Raw genomic sequence first — 16,844 nt, 5'->3', positions numbered from 1 at the left:
GTGCAGGCATGTAAGGGATCTAGAGGTTGACAACATGTCTTCTTAACGGGAGTCCAGGAGCTCATCTCCACAAATGGACTTTTCAGGATCCTTGGGTGGCTCCGTAGTTTGAAACCAATTCTGGTTATCGCTTCTCGGCCTTTTGGCTAAGATCAAGTGTAGTATCTGTTCTTATCAGTTTAATATCTGATACGTCCCCTATCTGGGGACCATATATTAAATGGATTTTTAGAACAGGGAGATGGAAAAAGAGCTTGCTCTGTCCACTCCACGCATTGACCTGGTATTGCAGTATCTCCAGGACCGGTGCACCCCTTCTTTAATGCAGTTTCTAAAATCAGAAAGAATTGAATTCAATGTTTTTTGTTCATTTTGCTTGTTTGTCGGATTTTGGGATGGACTCTTTGGCTTTGCTTTTCTTCTCCTCATTGGATTTTTCATGTTCAAAGTTGCAGAAGCCAGATTACAAGCTCATTTTGGTTCAACTTCAGCAACTGTGCATTGCATTGCCATGTAATGTGATGCAATGCTATCTTTCTAACTCTCCCTTTTTACTTCCTTTTGGATAAACAGACATATTAGGCAAGCATTTTGGAGCTTTCACCTAAATAACTACAGGTGGTGAGATAAGCTGCACAATATAATTGACCTTTCAGTATATTGTTGCACACACACCATCTATTTAGCAAATGCCCTTGTTATCAACAGCAGCCTTTTAAACTCACCTGAGCTAACAGGTATGTGCGCTGGTTACTCTGCTGCGCTTAAAATTTCTTTTTTGGTTTGCTACAATGCCTTTTCTGAAACGTTGTCTCCTTCTGCTGGAACACTGACTTCTTTCATTTAATGCCTGCAGACTATAAAAGAGAACCCAACCCAAAAAGTTTGGTTGATTAGTCTGTGGCATTCTGTTAAACTGTTGCTTATGGCGGTCTCTGTGAGCTTCTCAGCGACATTCAGCCAGCCAGGTATCCTGCCTGCAGTAGATGGAATGTGGCAATGGAACGCTGGCTGCGCGTGTCATAATAGGCTCTGAGCCTTTATATACCTGTGCACAGCAGCAGCCACCTTCAGTCTGCTGCTGGACAGCCAGCAGCAGCAGCAGCAGGAGAGGTATGTAATCAGGAGCCCTCCTGCTAAGGGTAGACAGCTGCTCGTTCCACCCCACCCCCCGCCTTAATTGGTTCTCCTCCCTTCCAACGGTGTTGAGGCGGGTGGGAACAGCAGGGGGTGAAGGTGCTGTGTTTAAAGAGGTGGAGTTATGCAGATCTAAAACGCGTGGATTGCAGCAGCAGTAAGCCGAAAAGTGCAGGCATGTAAGGGATCTAGAGGTTGACAACATGTCTTCTTAACGGGAGTCCAGGAGCTCATCTCCACAAATGGACTTTTCAGGATCCTTGGGTGGCTCCGTAGTTTGAAACCAATTCTGGTTATCGCTTCTCGGCCTTTTGGCTAAGATCAAGTGTAGTATCTGTTCTTATCAGTTTAATATCTGATACGTCCCCTATCTGGGGACCTTATATTAAATGGATTTTTAGAACAGGGAGATGGAAAAAGAGCTTGCTCTGTCCACTCCACGCATTGACCTGGTATTGCAGTATCTCCAGGACCGGTGCACCCCTTCTTTAATGCAGTTTCTAAAATCAGAAAGAATTGAATTCAATGTTTTTTGTTCATTTTGCTTGTTTGTCGGATTTTGGGATGGACTCTTTGGCTTTGCTTTTCTTCTCCTCATTGGATTTTTCATGTTCAAAGTTGCAGAAGCCAGATTACAAGCTCATTTTGGTTCAACTTCAGCAACTGTGCATTGCATTGCCATGTAATGTGATGCAATGCTATCTTTCTAACTCTCCCTTTTTACTTCCTTTTGGATAAACAGACATATTAGGCAAGCATTTTGGAGCTTTCACCTAAATAACTACAGGTGGTGAGATAAGCTGCACAATATAATTGACCTTTCAGTATATTGTTGCACACACACCATCTATTTAGCAAATGCCCTTGTTATCAACAGCAGCCTTTTAAACTCACCTGAGCTAACAGGTATGTGCGCTGGTTACTCTGCTGCGCTTAAAATTTCTTTTTTGGTTTGCTACAATGCCTTTTCTGAAACGTTGTCTCCTTCTGCTGGAACACTGACTTCTTTCATTTAATGCCTGCAGACTATAAAAGAGAACCCAACCCAAAAAGTTTGGTTGATTAGTCTGTGGCATTCTGTTAAACTGTTGCTTATGGCGGTCTCTGTGAGCTTCTCAGCGACATTCAGCCAGCCAGGTATCCTGCCTGCAGTAGATGGAATGTGGCAATGGAACGCTGGCTGCGCGTGTCATAATAGGCTCTGAGCCTTTATATACCTGTGCACAGCAGCAGCCACCTTCAGTCTGCTGCTGGACAGCCAGCAGCAGCAGCAGCAGGAGAGGTATGTAATCAGGAGCCCTCCTGCTAAGGGTAGACAGCTGCTCGTTCCACCCCACCCCCCGCCTTAATTGGTTCTCCTCCCTTCCAACGGTGTTGAGGCGGGTGGGAACAGCAGGGGGTGAAGGTGCTGTGTTTAAAGAGGTGGAGTTATGCAGATCTAAAACGCGTGGATTGCAGCAGCAGTAAGCCGAAAAGTGCAGGCATGTAAGGGATCTAGAGGTTGACAACATGTCTTCTTAACGGGAGTCCAGGAGCTCATCTCCACAAATGGACTTTTCAGGATCCTTGGGTGGCTCCGTAGTTTGAAACCAATTCTGGTTATCGCTTCTCGGCCTTTTGGCTAAGATCAAGTGTAGTATCTGTTCTTATCAGTTTAATATCTGATACGTCCCCTATCTGGGGACCTTATATTAAATGGATTTTTAGAACAGGGAGATGGAAAAAGAGCTTGCTCTGTCCACTCCACGCATTGACCTGGTATTGCAGTATCTCCAGGACCGGTGCACCCCTTCTTTAATGCAGTTTCTAAAATCAGAAAGAATTGAATTCAATGTTTTTTGTTCATTTTGCTTGTTTGTCGGATTTTGGGATGGACTCTTTGGCTTTGCTTTTCTTCTCCTCATTGGATTTTTCATGTTCAAAGTTGCAGAAGCCAGATTACAAGCTCATTTTGGTTCAACTTCAGCAACTGTGCATTGCATTGCCATGTAATGTGATGCAATGCTATCTTTCTAGCTCTCCCTTTTTACTTCCTTTTGGATAAACAGACATATTAGGCAAGCATTTTGGAGCTTTCACCTAAATAACTACAGGTGGTTAGATAAGCTGCACAATATAATTGACCTTTCAGTATATTGTTGCACACACACCATCTATTTAGCAAATGCCCTTGTTATCAACAGCAGCCTTTTAAACTCACCTGAGCTAACAGGTATGTGCGCTGGTTACTCTGCTGCGCTTAAAATTTCTTTTTTGGTTTGCTACAATGCCTTTTCTGAAACGTTGTCTCCTTCTGCTGGAACACTGACTTCTTTCATTTAATGCCTGCAGACTATAAAAGAGAACCCAACCCAAAAAGTTTGGTTGATTAGTCTGTGGCATTCTGTTAAACTGTTGCTTATGGCGGTCTCTGTGAGCTTCTCAGCGACATTCAGCCAGCCAGGTATCCTGCCTGCAGTAGATGGAATGTGGCAATGGAACGCTGGCTGCGCGTGTCATAATAGGCTCTGAGCCTTTATATACCTGTGCACAGCAGCAGCCACCTTCAGTCTGCTGCTGGACAGCCAGCAGCAGCAGCAGCAGGAGAGGTATGTAATCAGGAGCCCTCCTGCTAAGGGTAGACAGCTGCTCGTTCCACCCCACCCCCCGCCTTAATTGGTTCTCCTCCCTTCCAACGGTGTTGAGGCGGGTGGGAACAGCAGGGGGTGAAGGTGCTGTGTTTAAAGAGGTGGAGTTATGCAGATCTAAAACGCGTGGATTGCAGCAGCAGCAAGCCGAAAAGTGCAGGCATGTAAGGGATCTAGAGGTTGACAACATGTCTTCTTAACGGGAGTCCAGGAGCTCATCTCCACAAAAGGACTTTTCAGGATCCTTGGGTGGCTCCGTAGTTTGAAACCAATTCTGGTTATCGCTTCTCGGCCTTTTGGCTAAGATCAAGTGTAGTATCTGTTCTTATCAGTTTAATATCTGATACGTCCCCTATCTGGGGACCATATATTAAATGGATTTTTAGAACAGGGAGATGGAAAAAGAGCTTGCTCTGTCCACTCCACGCATTGACCTGGTATTGCAGTATCTCCAGGACCAGTGCACCCCTTCTTTAATGTAGTTTCTAAAATCAGAAAGAATTGAATTCAATGTTTTTTGTTCATTTTGCTTGTTTGTCGGATTTTGGGATGGACTCTTTGGCTTTGCTTTTCTTCTCCTCATTGGATTTTTCATGTTCAAAGTTGCAGAAGCCAGATTACAAGCTCATTTTGGTTCAACTTCAGCAACTGTGCATTGCATTGCCATGTAATGTGATGCAATGCTATCTTTCTAGCTCTCCCTTTTTACTTCCTTTTGGATAAACAGACATATTAGGCAAGCATTTTGGAGCTTTCACCTAAATAACTACAGGTGGTGAGATAAGCTGCACAATATAATTGACCTTTCAGTATATTGTTGCACACACACCATCTATTTAGCAAATGCCCTTGTTATCAACAGCAGCCTTTTAAACTCACCTGAGCTAACAGGTATGTGCGCTGGTTACTCTGCTGCGCTTAAAATTTCTTTTTTGGTTTGCTACAATGCCTTTTCTGAAACGTTGTCTCCTTCTGCTGGAACACTGACTTCTTTCATTTAATGCCTGCAGACTATAAAAGAGAACCCAACCCAAAAAGTTTGGTTGATTAGTCTGTGGCATTCTGTTAAACTGTTGCTTATGGCGGTCTCTGTGAGCTTCTCAGCGACATTCAGCCAGCCAGGTATCCTGCCTGCAGTAGATGGAATGTGGCAATGGAACGCTGGCTGCGCGTGTCATAATAGGCTCTGAGCCTTTATATACCTGTGCACAGCAGCAGCCACCTTCAGTCTGCTGCTGGACAGCCAGCAGCAGCAGCAGCAGGAGAGGTATGTAATCAGGAGCCCTCCTGCTAAGGGTAGACAGCTGCTCGTTCCACCCCACCCCCCGCCTTAATTGGTTCTCCTCCCTTCCAACGGTGTTGAGGCGGGTGGGAACAGCAGGGGGTGAAGGTGCTGTGTTTAAAGAGGTGGAGTTATGCAGATCTAAAACGCGTGGATTGCAGCAGCAGCAAGCCGAAAAGTGCAGGCATGTAAGGGATCTAGAGGTTGACAACATGTCTTCTTAACGGGAGTCCAGGAGCTCATCTCCACAAAAGGACTTTTCAGGATCCTTGGGTGGCTCCGTAGTTTGAAACCAATTCTGGTTATCGCTTCTCGGCCTTTTGGCTAAGATCAAGTGTAGTATCTGTTCTTATCAGTTTAATATCTGATACGTCCCCTATCTGGGGACCATATATTAAATGGATTTTTAGAACAGGGAGATGGAAAAAGAGCTTGCTCTGTCCACTCCACGCATTGACCTGGTATTGCAGTATCTCCAGGACCAGTGCACCCCTTCTTTAATGCAGTTTCTAAAATCAGAAAGAATTGAATTCAATGTTTTTTGTTCATTTTGCTTGTTTGTCGGATTTTGGGATGGACTCTTTGGCTTTGCTTTTCTTCTCCTCATTGGATTTTTCATGTTCAAAGTTGCAGAAGCCAGATTACAAGCTCATTTTGGTTCAACTTCAGCAACTGTGCATTGCATTGCCATGTAATGTGATGCAATGCTATCTTTCTAGCTCTCCCTTTTTACTTCCTTTTGGATAAACAGACATATTAGGCAAGCATTTTGGAGCTTTCACCTAAATAACTACAGGTGGTGAGATAAGCTGCACAATATAATTGACCTTTCAGTATATTGTTGCACACACACCATCTATTTAGCAAATGCCCTTGTTATCAACAGCAGCCTTTTAAACTCACCTGAGCTAACAGGTATGTGCGCTGGTTACTCTGCTGCGCTTAAAATTTCTTTTTTGGTTTGCTACAATGCCTTTTCTGAAACGTTGTCTCCTTCTGCTTGAACACTGACTTCTTTCATTTAATGCCTGCAGACTATAAAAGAGAACCCAACCCAAAAAGTTTGGTTGATTAGTCTGTGGCATTCTGTTAAACTGTTGCTTATGGCGGTCTCTGTGAGCTTCTCAGCGACATTCAGCCAGCCAGGTATCCTGCCTGCAGTAGATGGAATGTGGCAATGGAACGCTGGCTGCGCATGTCATAATAGGCTCTGAGCCTTTATATACCTGTGCACAGCAGCAGCCACCTTCAGTCTGCTGCTGGACAGCCAGCAGCAGCAGCAGCAGGAGAGGTATGTAATCAGGAGCCCTCCTGCTAAGGGTAGACAGCTGCTCGTTCCACCCCCCCCCCGCCTTAATTGGTTCTCCTCCCTTCCAACGGTGTTGAGGCGGGTGGGAACAGCAGGGGGTGAAGGTGCTGTGTTTAAAGAGGTGGAGTTATGCAGATCTAAAACGCGTGGATTGCAGCAGCAGCAAGCCGAAAAGTGCAGGCATGTAAGGGATCTAGAGGTTGACAACATGTCTTCTTAACGGGAGTCCAGGAGCTCATCTCCACAAATGGACTTTTCAGGATCCTTGGGTGGCTCCGTAGTTTGAAACCAATTCTGGTTATCGCTTCTCGGCCTTTTGGATAAGATCAAGTGTAGTATCTGTTCTTATCAGTTTAATATCTGATACGTCCCCTATCTGGGGACCATATATTAAATGGATTTTTAGAACAGGGAGATGGAAAAAGAGCTTGCTCTGTCCACTCCACGCATTGACCTGGTATTGCAGTATCTCCAGGACCGGTGCACCCCTTCTTTAATGCAGTTTCTAAAATCAGAAAGAATTGAATTCAATGTTTTTTGTTCATTTTGCTTGTTTGTCGGATTTTGGGATGGACTCTTTGGCTTTGCTTTTCTTCTCCTCATTGGATTTTTCATGTTCAAAGTTGCAGAAGCCAGATTACAAGCTCATTTTGGTTCAACTTCAGCAACTGTGCATTGCATTGCCATGTAATGTGATGCAATGCTATCTTTCTAGCTCTCCCTTTTTACTTCCTTTTGGATAAACAGACATATTAGGCAAGCATTTTGGAGCTTTCACCTAAATAACTACAGGTGGTGAGATAAGCTGCACAATATAATTGACCTTTCAGTATATTGTTGCACACACACCATCTATTTAGCAAATGCCCTTGTTATCAACAGCAGCCTCTTAAACTCACCTGAGCTAACAGGTATGTGCGCTGGTTACTCTGCTGCGCTTAAAATTTCTTTTTTGGTTTGCTACAATGCCTTTTCTGAAACGTTGTCTCCTTCTGCTGGAACACTGACTTCTTTCATTTAATGCCTGCAGACTATAAAAGAGAACCCAACCCAAAAAGTTTGGTTGATTAGTCTGTGGCATTCTGTTAAACTGTTGCTTATGGCGGTCTCTGTGAGCTTCTCAGCGACATTCAGCCAGCCAGGTATCCTGCCTGCAGTAGATGGAATGTGGCAATGGAACGCTGGCTGCGCGTGTCATAATAGGCTCTGAGCCTTTATATACCTGTGCACAGCAGCAGCCACCTTCAGTCTGCTGCTGGACAGCCAGCAGCAGCAGCAGGAGAGGTATGTAATCAGGAGCCCTCCTGCTAAGGGTAGACAGCTGCTCGTTCCACCCCACCCCCCGCCTTAATTGGTTCTCCTCCCTTCCAACGGTGTTGAGGCGGGTGGGAACAGCAGGGGGTGAAGGTGCTGTGTTTAAAGAGGTGGAGTTATGCAGATCTAAAACGCGTGGATTGCAGCAGCAGCAAGCCGAAAAGTGCAGGCATGTAAGGGATCTAGAGGTTGACAACATGTCTTCTTAACGGGAGTCCAGGAGCTCATCTCCACAAATGGACTTTTCAGGATCCTTGGGTGGCTCCGTAGTTTGAAACCAATTCTGGTTATCGCTTCTCGGCCTTTTGGCTAAGATCAAGTGTAGTATCTGTTCTTATCAGTTTAATATCTGATACGTCCCCTATCTGGGGACCATATATTAAATGGATTTTTAGAACAGGGAGATGGAAAAAGAGCTTGCTCTGTCCACTCCACGCATTGACCTGGTATTGCAGTATCTCCAGGACCGGTGCACCCCTTCTTTAATGCAGTTTCTAAAATCAGAAAGATTTGAATTCAATGTTTTTTGTTCATTTTGCTTGTTTGTCGGATTTTGGGATGGACTCTTTGGCTTTGCTTTTCTTCTCCTCATTGGATTTTTCATGTTCAAAGTTGCAGAAGCCAGATTACAAGCTCATTTTGGTTCAACTTCAGCAACTGTGCATTGCATTGCCATGTAATGTGATGCAATGCTATCTTTCTAGCTCTCCCTTTTTACTTCCTTTTGGATAAACAGACATATTAGGCAAGCATTTTGGAGCTTTCACCTAAATAACTACAGGTGGTGAGATAAGCTGCACAATATAATTGACCTTTCAGTATATTGTTGCACACACACCATCTATTTAGCAAATGCCCTTGTTATCAACAGCAGCCTTTTAAACTCACCTGAGCTAACAGGTATGTGCGCTGGTTACTCTGCTGCGCTTAAAATTTCTTTTTTGGTTTGCTACAATGCCTTTTCTGAAACGTTGTCTCCTTCTGCTGGAACACTGACTTCTTTCATTTAATGCCTGCAGACTATAAAAGAGAACCCAACCCAAAAAGTTTGGTTGATTAGTCTGTGGCATTCTGTTAAACTGTTGCTTATGGCGGTCTCTGTGAGCTTCTCAGCGACATTCAGCCAGCCAGGTATCCTGCCTGCAGTAGATGGAATGTGGCAATGGAACGCTGGCTGCGCGTGTCATAATAGGCTCTGAGCCTTTATATACCTGTGCACAGCAGCAGCCACCTTCAGTCTGCTGCTGGACAGCCAGCAGCAGCAGCAGCAGGAGAGGTATGTAATCAGGAGCCCTCCTGCTAAGGGTAGACAGCTGCTCGTTCCACCCCACCCCCCGCCTTAATTGGTTCTCCTCCCTTCCAACGGTGTTGAGGCGGGTGGGAACAGCAGGGGGTGAAGGTGCTGTGTTTAAAGAGGTGGAGTTATGCAGATCTAAAACGCGTGGATTGCAGCAGCAGCAAGCCGAAAAGTGCAGGCATGTAAGGGATCTAGAGGTTGACAACATGTCTTCTTAACGGGAGTCCAGGAGCTCATCTCCACAAATGGACTTTTCAGGATCCTTGGGTGGCTCCGTAGTTTGAAACCAATTCTGGTTATCGCTTCTCGGCCTTTTGGCTAAGATCAAGTGTAGTATCTGTTCTTATCAGTTTAATATCTGATACGTCCCCTATCTGGGGACCATATATTAAATGGATTTTTAGAACAGGGAGATGGAAAAAGAGCTTGCTCTGTCCACTCCACGCATTGACCTGGTATTGCAGTATCTCCAGGACCGGTGCACCCCTTCTTTAATGCAGTTTCTAAAATCAGAAAGAATTGAATTCAATGTTTTTTGTTCATTTTGCTTGTTTGTCGGATTTTGGGATGGACTCTTTGGCTTTGCTTTTCTTCTCCTCATTGGATTTTTCATGTTCAAAGTTGCAGAAGCCAGATTACAAGCTCATTTTGGTTCAACTTCAGCAACTGTGCATTGCATTGCCATGTAATGTGATGCAATGCTATCTTTCTAGCTCTCCCTTTTTACTTCCTTTTGGATAAACAGACATATTAGGCAAGCATTTTGGAGCTTTCACCTAAATAACTACAGGTGGTGAGATAAGCTGCACAATATAATTGACCTTTCAGTATATTGTTGCACACACACCATCTATTTAGCAAATGCCCTTGTTATCAACAGCAGCCTTTTAAACTCACCTGACCTAACAGGTATGTGCGCTGGTTACTCTGCTGCGCTTAAAATTTCTATTTTGGTTTGCTACAATGCCTTTTCTGAAACGTTGTCTCCTTCTGCTGGAACACTGACTTCTTTCATTTAATGCCTGCAGACTATAAAAGAGAACCCAACCCAAAAAGTTTGGTTGATTAGTCTGTGGCATTCTGTTAAACTGTTGCTTATGGCGGTCTCTGTGAGCTTCTCAGCGACATTCAGCCAGCCAGGTATCCTGCCTGCAGTAGATGGAATGTGGCAATGGAACGCTGGCTGCGCGTGTCATAATAGGCTCTGAGCCTTTATATACCTGTGCACAGCAGCAGCCACCTTCAGTCTGCTGCTGGACAGCCAGCAGCAGCAGCAGCAGGAGAGGTATGTAATCAGGAGCCCTCCTGCTAAGGGTAGACAGCTGCTCGTTCCACCCCACCCCCCGCCTTAATTGGTTCTCCTCCCTTCCAACGGTGTTGAGGCGGGTGGGAACAGCAGGGGGTGAAGGTGCTGTGTTTAAAGAGGTGGAGTTATGCAGATCTAAAACGCGTGGATTGCAGCAGCAGCAAGCCGAAAAGTGCAGGCATGTAAGGGATCTAGAGGTTGACAACATGTCTTCTTAACGGGAGTCCAGGAGCTCATCTCCACAAATGGACTTTTCAGGATCCTTGGGTGGCTCCGTAGTTTGAAACCAATTCTGGTTATCGCTTCTCGGCCTTTTGGCTAAGATCAAGTGTAGTATCTGTTCTTATCAGTTTAATATCTGATACGTCCCCTATCTGGGGACCATATATTAAATGGATTTTTAGAACAGGGAGATGGAAAAAGAGCTTGCTCTGTCCACTCCACGCATTGACCTGGTATTGCAGTATCTCCAGGACCGGTGCACCCCTTCTTTAATGCAGTTTCTAAAATCAGAAAGAATTGAATTCAATGTTTTTTGTTCATTTTGCTTGTTTGTCGGATTTTGGGATGGACTCTTTGGCTTTGCTTTTCTTCTCCTCATTGGATTTTTCATGTTCAAAGTTGCAGAAGCCAGATTACAAGCTCATTTTGGTTCAACTTCAGCAACTGTGCATTGCATTGCCATGTAATGTGATGCAATGCTATCTTTCTAGCTCTCCCTTTTTACTTCCTTTTGGATAAACAGACATATTAGGCAAGCATTTTGGAGCTTTCACCTAAATAACTACAGGTGGTGAGATAAGCTGCACAATATAATTGACCTTTCAGTATATTGTTGCACACACACCATCTATTTAGCAAATGCCCTTGTTATCAACAGCAGCCTTTTAAACTCACCTGAGCTAACAGGTATGTGCGCTGGTTACTCTGCTGCGGTTAAAATTTCTTTTTTGGTTTGCTACAATGCCTTTTCTGAAACGTTGTCTCCTTCTGCTGGAACACTGACTTCTTTCATTTAATGCCTGCAGACTATAAAAGAGAACCCAACCCAAAAAGTTTGGTTGATTAGTCTGTGGCATTCTGTTAAACTGTTGCTTATGGCGGTCTCTGTGAGCTTCTCAGCGACATTCAGCCAGCCAGGTATCCTGCCTGCAGTAGATGGAATGTGGCAATGGAACGCTGGCTGCGCGTGTCATAATAGGCTCTGAGCCTTTATATACCTGTGCACAGCAGCAGCCACCTTCAGTCTGCTGCTGGACAGCCAGCAGCAGCAGCAGCAGGAGAGGTATGTAATCAGGAGCCCTCCTGCTAAGGGTAGACAGCTGCTCGTTCCACCCCACCCCCCGCCTTAATTGGTTCTCCTCCCTTCCAACGGTGTTGAGGCGGGTGGGAACAGCAGGGGGTGAAGGTGCTGTGTTTAAAGAGGTGGAGTTATGCAGATCTAAAACGCGTGGATTGCAGCAGCAGCAAGCCGAAAAGTGCAGGCATGTAAGGGATCTAGAGGTTGACAACATGTCTTCTTAACGGGAGTCCAGGAGCTCATCTCCACAAATGGACTTTTCAGGATCCTTGGGTGGCTCCGTAGTTTGAAACCAATTCTGGTTATCGCTTTTCGGCCTTTTGGCTAAGATCAAGTGTAGTATCTGTTCTTATCAGTTTAATATCTGATACGTCCCCTATCTGGGGACCATATATTAAATGGATTTTTAGAACAGGGAGATGGAAAAAGAGCTTGCTCTGTCCACTCCACGCATTGACCTGGTATTGCAGTATCTCCAGGACCGGTGCACCCCTTCTTTAATGCAGTTTCTAAAATCAGAAAGAATTGAATTCAATGTTTTTTGTTCATTTTGCTTGTTTGTCGGATTTTGGGATGGACTCTTTGGCTTTGCTTTTCTTCTCCTCATTGGATTTTTCATGTTCAAAGTTGCAGAAGCCAGATTACAAGCTCATTTTGGTTCAACTTCAGCAACTGTGCATTGCATTGCCATGTAATGTGATGCAATGCTATCTTTCTAGCTCTCCCTTTTTACTTCCTTTTGGATAAACAGACATATTAGGCAAGCATTTTGGAGCTTTCACCTAAATAACTACAGGTGGTGAGATAAGCTGCACAATATAATTGACCTTTCAGTATATTGTTGCACACACACCATCTATTTAGCAAATGCCCTTGTTATCAACAGCAGCCTTTTAAACTCACCTGAGCTAACAGGTATGTGCGCTGGTTACTCTGCTGCGCTTAAAATTTCTTTTTTGGTTTGCTACAATGCCTTTTCTGAAACGTTGTCTCCTTCTGCTGGAACACTGACTTCTTTCATTTAATGCCTGCAGACTATAAAAGAGAACCCAACCCAAAAAGTTTGGTTGATTAGTCTGTGGCATTCTGTTAAACTGTTGCTTATGGCGGTCTCTGTGAGCTTCTCAGCGACATTCAGCCAGCCAGGTATCCTGCCTGCAGTAGATGGAATGTGGCAATGGAATGCTGGCTGCGCGTGTCATAATAGGCTCTGAGCCTTTATATACCTGTGCACAGCAGCAGCCACCTTCAGTCTGCTGCTGGACAGCCAGCAGCAGCAGCAGCAGGAGAGGTATGTAATCAGGAGCCCTCCTGCTAAGGGTAGACAGCTGCTCGTTCCACCCCACCGCCCGCCTTAATTGGTTCTCCTCCCTTCCAACGGTGTTGAGGCGGGTGGGAACAGCAGGGGGTGAAGGTGCTGTGTTTAAAGAGGTGGAGTTATGCAGATCTAAAACGCGTGGATTGCAGCAGCAGCAAGCCGAAAAGTGCAGGCATGTAAGGGATCTAGAGGTTGACAACATGTCTTCTTAACGGGAGTCCAGGAGCTCATCTCCACAAATGGACTTTTCAGGATCCTTGGGTGGCTCCGTAGTTTGAAACCAATTCTGGTTATCGCTTCTCGGCCTTTTGGCTAAGATCAAGTGTAGTATCTGTTCTTATCAGTTTAATATCTGATACGTCCCCTATCTGGGGACCATATATTAAAAGGATTTTTAGAACAGGGAGATGGAAAAAGAGCTTGCTCTGTCCACTCCACGCATTGACCTGGTATTGCAGTATCTCCAGGACCGGTGCACCCCTTCTTTAATGCAGTTTCTAAAATCAGAAAGAATTGAATTCAATGTTTTTTGTTCATTTTGCTTGTTTGTCGGATTTTGGGATGGACTCTTTGGCTTTGCTTTTCTTCTCCTCATTGGATTTTTCATGTTCAAAGTTGCAGAAGCCAGATTACAAGCTCATTTTGGTTCAACTTCAGCAACTGTGCATTGCATTGCCATGTAATGTGATGCAATGCTATCTTTCTAGCTCTCCCTTTTTACTTCCTTTTGGATAAACAGACATATTAGGCAAGCATTTTGGAGCTTTCACCTAAATAACTACAGGTGGTGAGATAAGCTGCACAATATAATTGACCTTTCAGTATATTGTTGCACACACACCATCTATTTAGCAAATGCCCTTGTTATCAACAGCAGCCTTTTAAACTCACCTGAGCTAACAGGTATGTGCGCTGGTTACTCTGCTGCGCTTAAAATTTCTTTTTTGGTTTGCTACAATGCCTTTTCTGAAACGTTGTCTCCTTCTGCTGGAACACTGACTTCTTTCATTTAATGCCTGCAGACTATAAAAGAGAACCCAACCCAAAAAGTTTGGTTGATTAGTCTGTGGCATTCTGTTAAACTGTTGCTTATGGCGGTCTCTGTGAGCTTCTCAGCGACATTCAGCCAGCCAGGTATCCTGCCTGCAGTAGATGGAATGTGGCAATGGAACGCTGGCTGCGCGTGTCATAATAGGCTCTGAGCCTTTATATACCTGTGCACAGCAGCAGCCACCTTCAGTCTGCTGCTGGACAGCCAGCAGCAGCAGCAGCAGGAGAGGTATGTAATCAGGAGCCCTCCTGCTAAGGGTAGACAGCTGCTCGTTCCACCCCACCCCCCGCCTTAATTGGTTCTCCTCCCTTCCAACGGTGTTGAGGCGGGTGGGAACAGCAGGGGGTGAAGGTGCTGTGTTTAAAGAGGTGGAGTTATGCAGATCTAAAACGCGTGGATTGCAGCAGCAGCAAGCCGAAAAGTGCAGGCATGTAAGGGATCTAGAGGTTGACAACATGTCTTCTTAACGGGAGTCCAGGAGCTCATCTCCACAAATGGACTTTTCAGGATCCTTGGGTGGCTCCGTAGTTTGAAACCAATTCTGGTTATCGCTTCTCGGCCTTTTGGCTAAGATCAAGTGTAGTATCTGTTCTTATCAGTTTAATATCTGATACGTCCCCTATCTGGGGACCATATATTAAATGGATTTTTAGAACAGGGAGATGGAAAAAGAGCTTGCTCTGTCCACTCCACGCATTGACCTGGTATTGCAGTATCTCCAGGACCGGTGCACCCCTTCTTTAATGCAGTTTCTAAAATCAGAAAGAATTGAATTCAATGTTTTTTGTTCATTTTGCTTGTTTGTCGGATTTTGGGATGGACTCTTTGGCTTTGCTTTTCTTCTCCTCATTGGATTTTTCATGTTCAAAGTTGCAGAAGCCAGATTACAAGCTCATTTTGGTTCAACTTCAGCAACTGTGCATTGCATTGCCATGTAATGTGATGCAATGCTATCTTTCTAGCTCTCCCTTTTTACTTCCTTTTGGATAAACAGACATATTAGGCAAGCATTTTGGAGCTTTCACCTAAATAACTACAGGTGGTGAGATAAGCTGCACAATATAATTGACCTTTCAGTATATTGTTGCACACACACCATCTATTTAGCAAATGCCCTTGTTATCAACAGCAGCCTTTTAAACTCACCTGAGCTAACAGGTATGTGCGCTGGTTACTCTGCTGCGCTTAAAATTTCTTTTTTGGTTTGCTACAATGCCTTTTCTGAAACGTTGTCTCCTTCTGCTGGAACACTGACTTCTTTCATTTAATGCCTGCAGACTATAAAAGAGAACCCAACCCAAAAAGTTTGGTTGATTAGTCTGTGGCATTCTGTTAAACTGTTGCTTATGGCGGTCTCTGTGAGCTTCTCAGCGACATTCAGCCAGCCAGGTATCCTGCCTGCAGTAGATGGAATGTGGCAATGGAACGCTGGCTGCGCGTGTCATAATAGGCTCTGAGCCTTTATATACCTGTGCACAGCAGCAGCCACCTTCAGTCTGCTGCTGGACAGCCAGCAGCAGCAGCAGGAGAGGTATGTAATCAGGAGCCCTCCTGCTAAGGGTAGACAGCTGCTCGTTCCACCCCACCCCCCGCCTTAATTGGTTCTCCTCCCTTCCAACGGTGTTGAGGCGGGTGGGAACAGCAGGGGGTGAAGGTGCTGTGTTTAAAGAGGTGGAGTTATGCAGATCTAAAACGCGTGGATTGCAGCAGCAGCAAGCCGAAAAGTGCAGGCATGTAAGGGATCTAGAGGTTGACAACATGTCTTCTTAACGGGAGTCCAGGAGCTCATCTCCACAAATGGACTTTTCAGGATCCTTGGGTGGCTCCGTAGTTTGAAACCAATTCTGGTTATCGCTTCTCGGCCTTTTGGCTAAGATCAAGTGTAGTATCTGTTCTTATCAGTTTAATATCTGATACGTCCCCTATCTGGGGACCATATATTAAATGGATTTTTAGAACAGGGAGATGGAAAAAGAGCTTGCTCTGTCCACTCCACGCATTGACCTGGTATTGCAGTATCTCCAGGACCGGTGCACCCCTTCTTTAATGCAGTTTCTAAAATCAGAAAGAATTGAATTCAATGTTTTTTGTTCATTTTGCTTGTTTGTCGGATTTTGGGATGGACTCTTTGGCTTTGCTTTTCTTCTCCCCATTGGATTTTTCATGTTCAAAGTTGCAGAAGCCAGATTACAAGCTCATTTTGGTTCAACTTCAGCAACTGTGCATTGCATTGCCATGTAATGTGATGCAATGCTATCATTCTAGCTCTCCCTTTTTACTTCCTTTTGGATAAACAGACATATTAGGCAAGCATTTTGGAGCTTTCACCTAAATAACTACAGGTGGTGAGATAAGCTGCACAATATAATTGACCTTTCAGTATATTGTTGCACACACACCATCTATTTAGCAAATGCCCTTGTTATCAACAGCAGCCTTTTAAACTCACCTGAGCTAACAGGTATGTGCGCTGGTTACTCTGCTGCGCTTAAAATTTCTTTTTTGGTTTGCTACAATGCCTTTTCTGAAACGTTGTCTCCTTCTGCTGGAACACTGACTTCTTTCATTTAATGCCTGCAGACTATAAAAGAGAACCCAACCCAAAAAGTTTGGTTGATTAGTCTGTGGCATTCTGTTAAACTGTTGCTTATGGCGGTCTCTGTGAGCTTCTCAGCGACATTCAGCCAGCCAGGTATCCTGCCTGCAGTAGATGGAATGTGGCAATGGAACGCTGGCTGCGCGTGTCATAATAGGCTCTGAGCCTTTATATACCTGTGCACAGCAGCAGCCACCTTCAGTCTGCTGCTGGACAGCCAGCAGCAGCAGCAGCAGGAGAGGTATGTAATCAGGAGCCCTCCTGCTAAGGGTAGACAGCTGCTCGTTCCACCCCACCCCCCGCCTTA

At 44.8% G+C, this 16,844-nt stretch overlaps 13 non-coding genes across 13 annotated transcripts; all 13 read left to right on the top strand.

Annotated features, from left to right (window-relative positions):
• The first annotated feature begins 126 nt into the window (after nt 1-126).
• LOC141275126 (U2 spliceosomal RNA) lies at nt 127-317 on the top strand. Its single transcript, XR_012323378.1, has one exon. It is a non-coding gene; the product is annotated as a U2 spliceosomal RNA (small nuclear RNA).
• Nucleotides 318-1,432: 1,115 nt separating this feature from the next.
• Nucleotides 1,433-1,623, top strand: LOC141149394 (U2 spliceosomal RNA). The gene has a single exon (XR_012245693.1). It is a non-coding gene; the product is annotated as a U2 spliceosomal RNA (small nuclear RNA).
• A 1,115-nt stretch (nt 1,624-2,738) lies between these two features.
• Nucleotides 2,739-2,929, top strand: LOC141149393 (U2 spliceosomal RNA). The gene has a single exon (XR_012245692.1). It is a non-coding gene; the product is annotated as a U2 spliceosomal RNA (small nuclear RNA).
• A 1,115-nt stretch (nt 2,930-4,044) lies between these two features.
• Nucleotides 4,045-4,235, top strand: LOC141150000 (U2 spliceosomal RNA). The gene has a single exon (XR_012246274.1). It is a non-coding gene; the product is annotated as a U2 spliceosomal RNA (small nuclear RNA).
• A 1,115-nt stretch (nt 4,236-5,350) lies between these two features.
• Nucleotides 5,351-5,541, top strand: LOC141149882 (U2 spliceosomal RNA). The gene has a single exon (XR_012246163.1). It is a non-coding gene; the product is annotated as a U2 spliceosomal RNA (small nuclear RNA).
• A 1,114-nt stretch (nt 5,542-6,655) lies between these two features.
• Nucleotides 6,656-6,846, top strand: LOC141150094 (U2 spliceosomal RNA). The gene has a single exon (XR_012246364.1). It is a non-coding gene; the product is annotated as a U2 spliceosomal RNA (small nuclear RNA).
• Nucleotides 6,847-7,958: 1,112 nt separating this feature from the next.
• LOC141275124 (U2 spliceosomal RNA) lies at nt 7,959-8,149 on the top strand. The gene has a single exon (XR_012323376.1). It is a non-coding gene; the product is annotated as a U2 spliceosomal RNA (small nuclear RNA).
• Nucleotides 8,150-9,264: 1,115 nt separating this feature from the next.
• On the top strand, nt 9,265-9,455 carry LOC141275123 (U2 spliceosomal RNA). The gene has a single exon (XR_012323375.1). It is a non-coding gene; the product is annotated as a U2 spliceosomal RNA (small nuclear RNA).
• Nucleotides 9,456-10,570: 1,115 nt separating this feature from the next.
• LOC141275122 (U2 spliceosomal RNA) lies at nt 10,571-10,761 on the top strand. The gene has a single exon (XR_012323374.1). It is a non-coding gene; the product is annotated as a U2 spliceosomal RNA (small nuclear RNA).
• Nucleotides 10,762-11,876: 1,115 nt separating this feature from the next.
• On the top strand, nt 11,877-12,067 carry LOC141149906 (U2 spliceosomal RNA). The gene has a single exon (XR_012246185.1). It is a non-coding gene; the product is annotated as a U2 spliceosomal RNA (small nuclear RNA).
• A 1,115-nt stretch (nt 12,068-13,182) lies between these two features.
• On the top strand, nt 13,183-13,373 carry LOC141149509 (U2 spliceosomal RNA). Its single transcript, XR_012245802.1, has one exon. It is a non-coding gene; the product is annotated as a U2 spliceosomal RNA (small nuclear RNA).
• A 1,115-nt stretch (nt 13,374-14,488) lies between these two features.
• Nucleotides 14,489-14,679, top strand: LOC141275121 (U2 spliceosomal RNA). The gene has a single exon (XR_012323373.1). It is a non-coding gene; the product is annotated as a U2 spliceosomal RNA (small nuclear RNA).
• A 1,112-nt stretch (nt 14,680-15,791) lies between these two features.
• Nucleotides 15,792-15,982, top strand: LOC141275120 (U2 spliceosomal RNA). Its single transcript, XR_012323372.1, has one exon. It is a non-coding gene; the product is annotated as a U2 spliceosomal RNA (small nuclear RNA).
• Nucleotides 15,983-16,844: the final 862 nt, after the last annotated feature.

This window comes from Phyllobates terribilis, unplaced genomic scaffold (assembly GCF_046119375.1).
Source record: "Phyllobates terribilis strain yellow unplaced genomic scaffold, ASM4611937v1 Scaffold_5__5_contigs__length_657084704, whole genome shotgun sequence".
Taxonomy (NCBI): Eukaryota; Metazoa; Chordata; class Amphibia; order Anura; family Dendrobatidae; genus Phyllobates; species Phyllobates terribilis.
The sequence above is the reverse complement of the archived record's forward strand: the minus strand, read 5'-3'. Positions and strand labels throughout refer to the sequence as shown.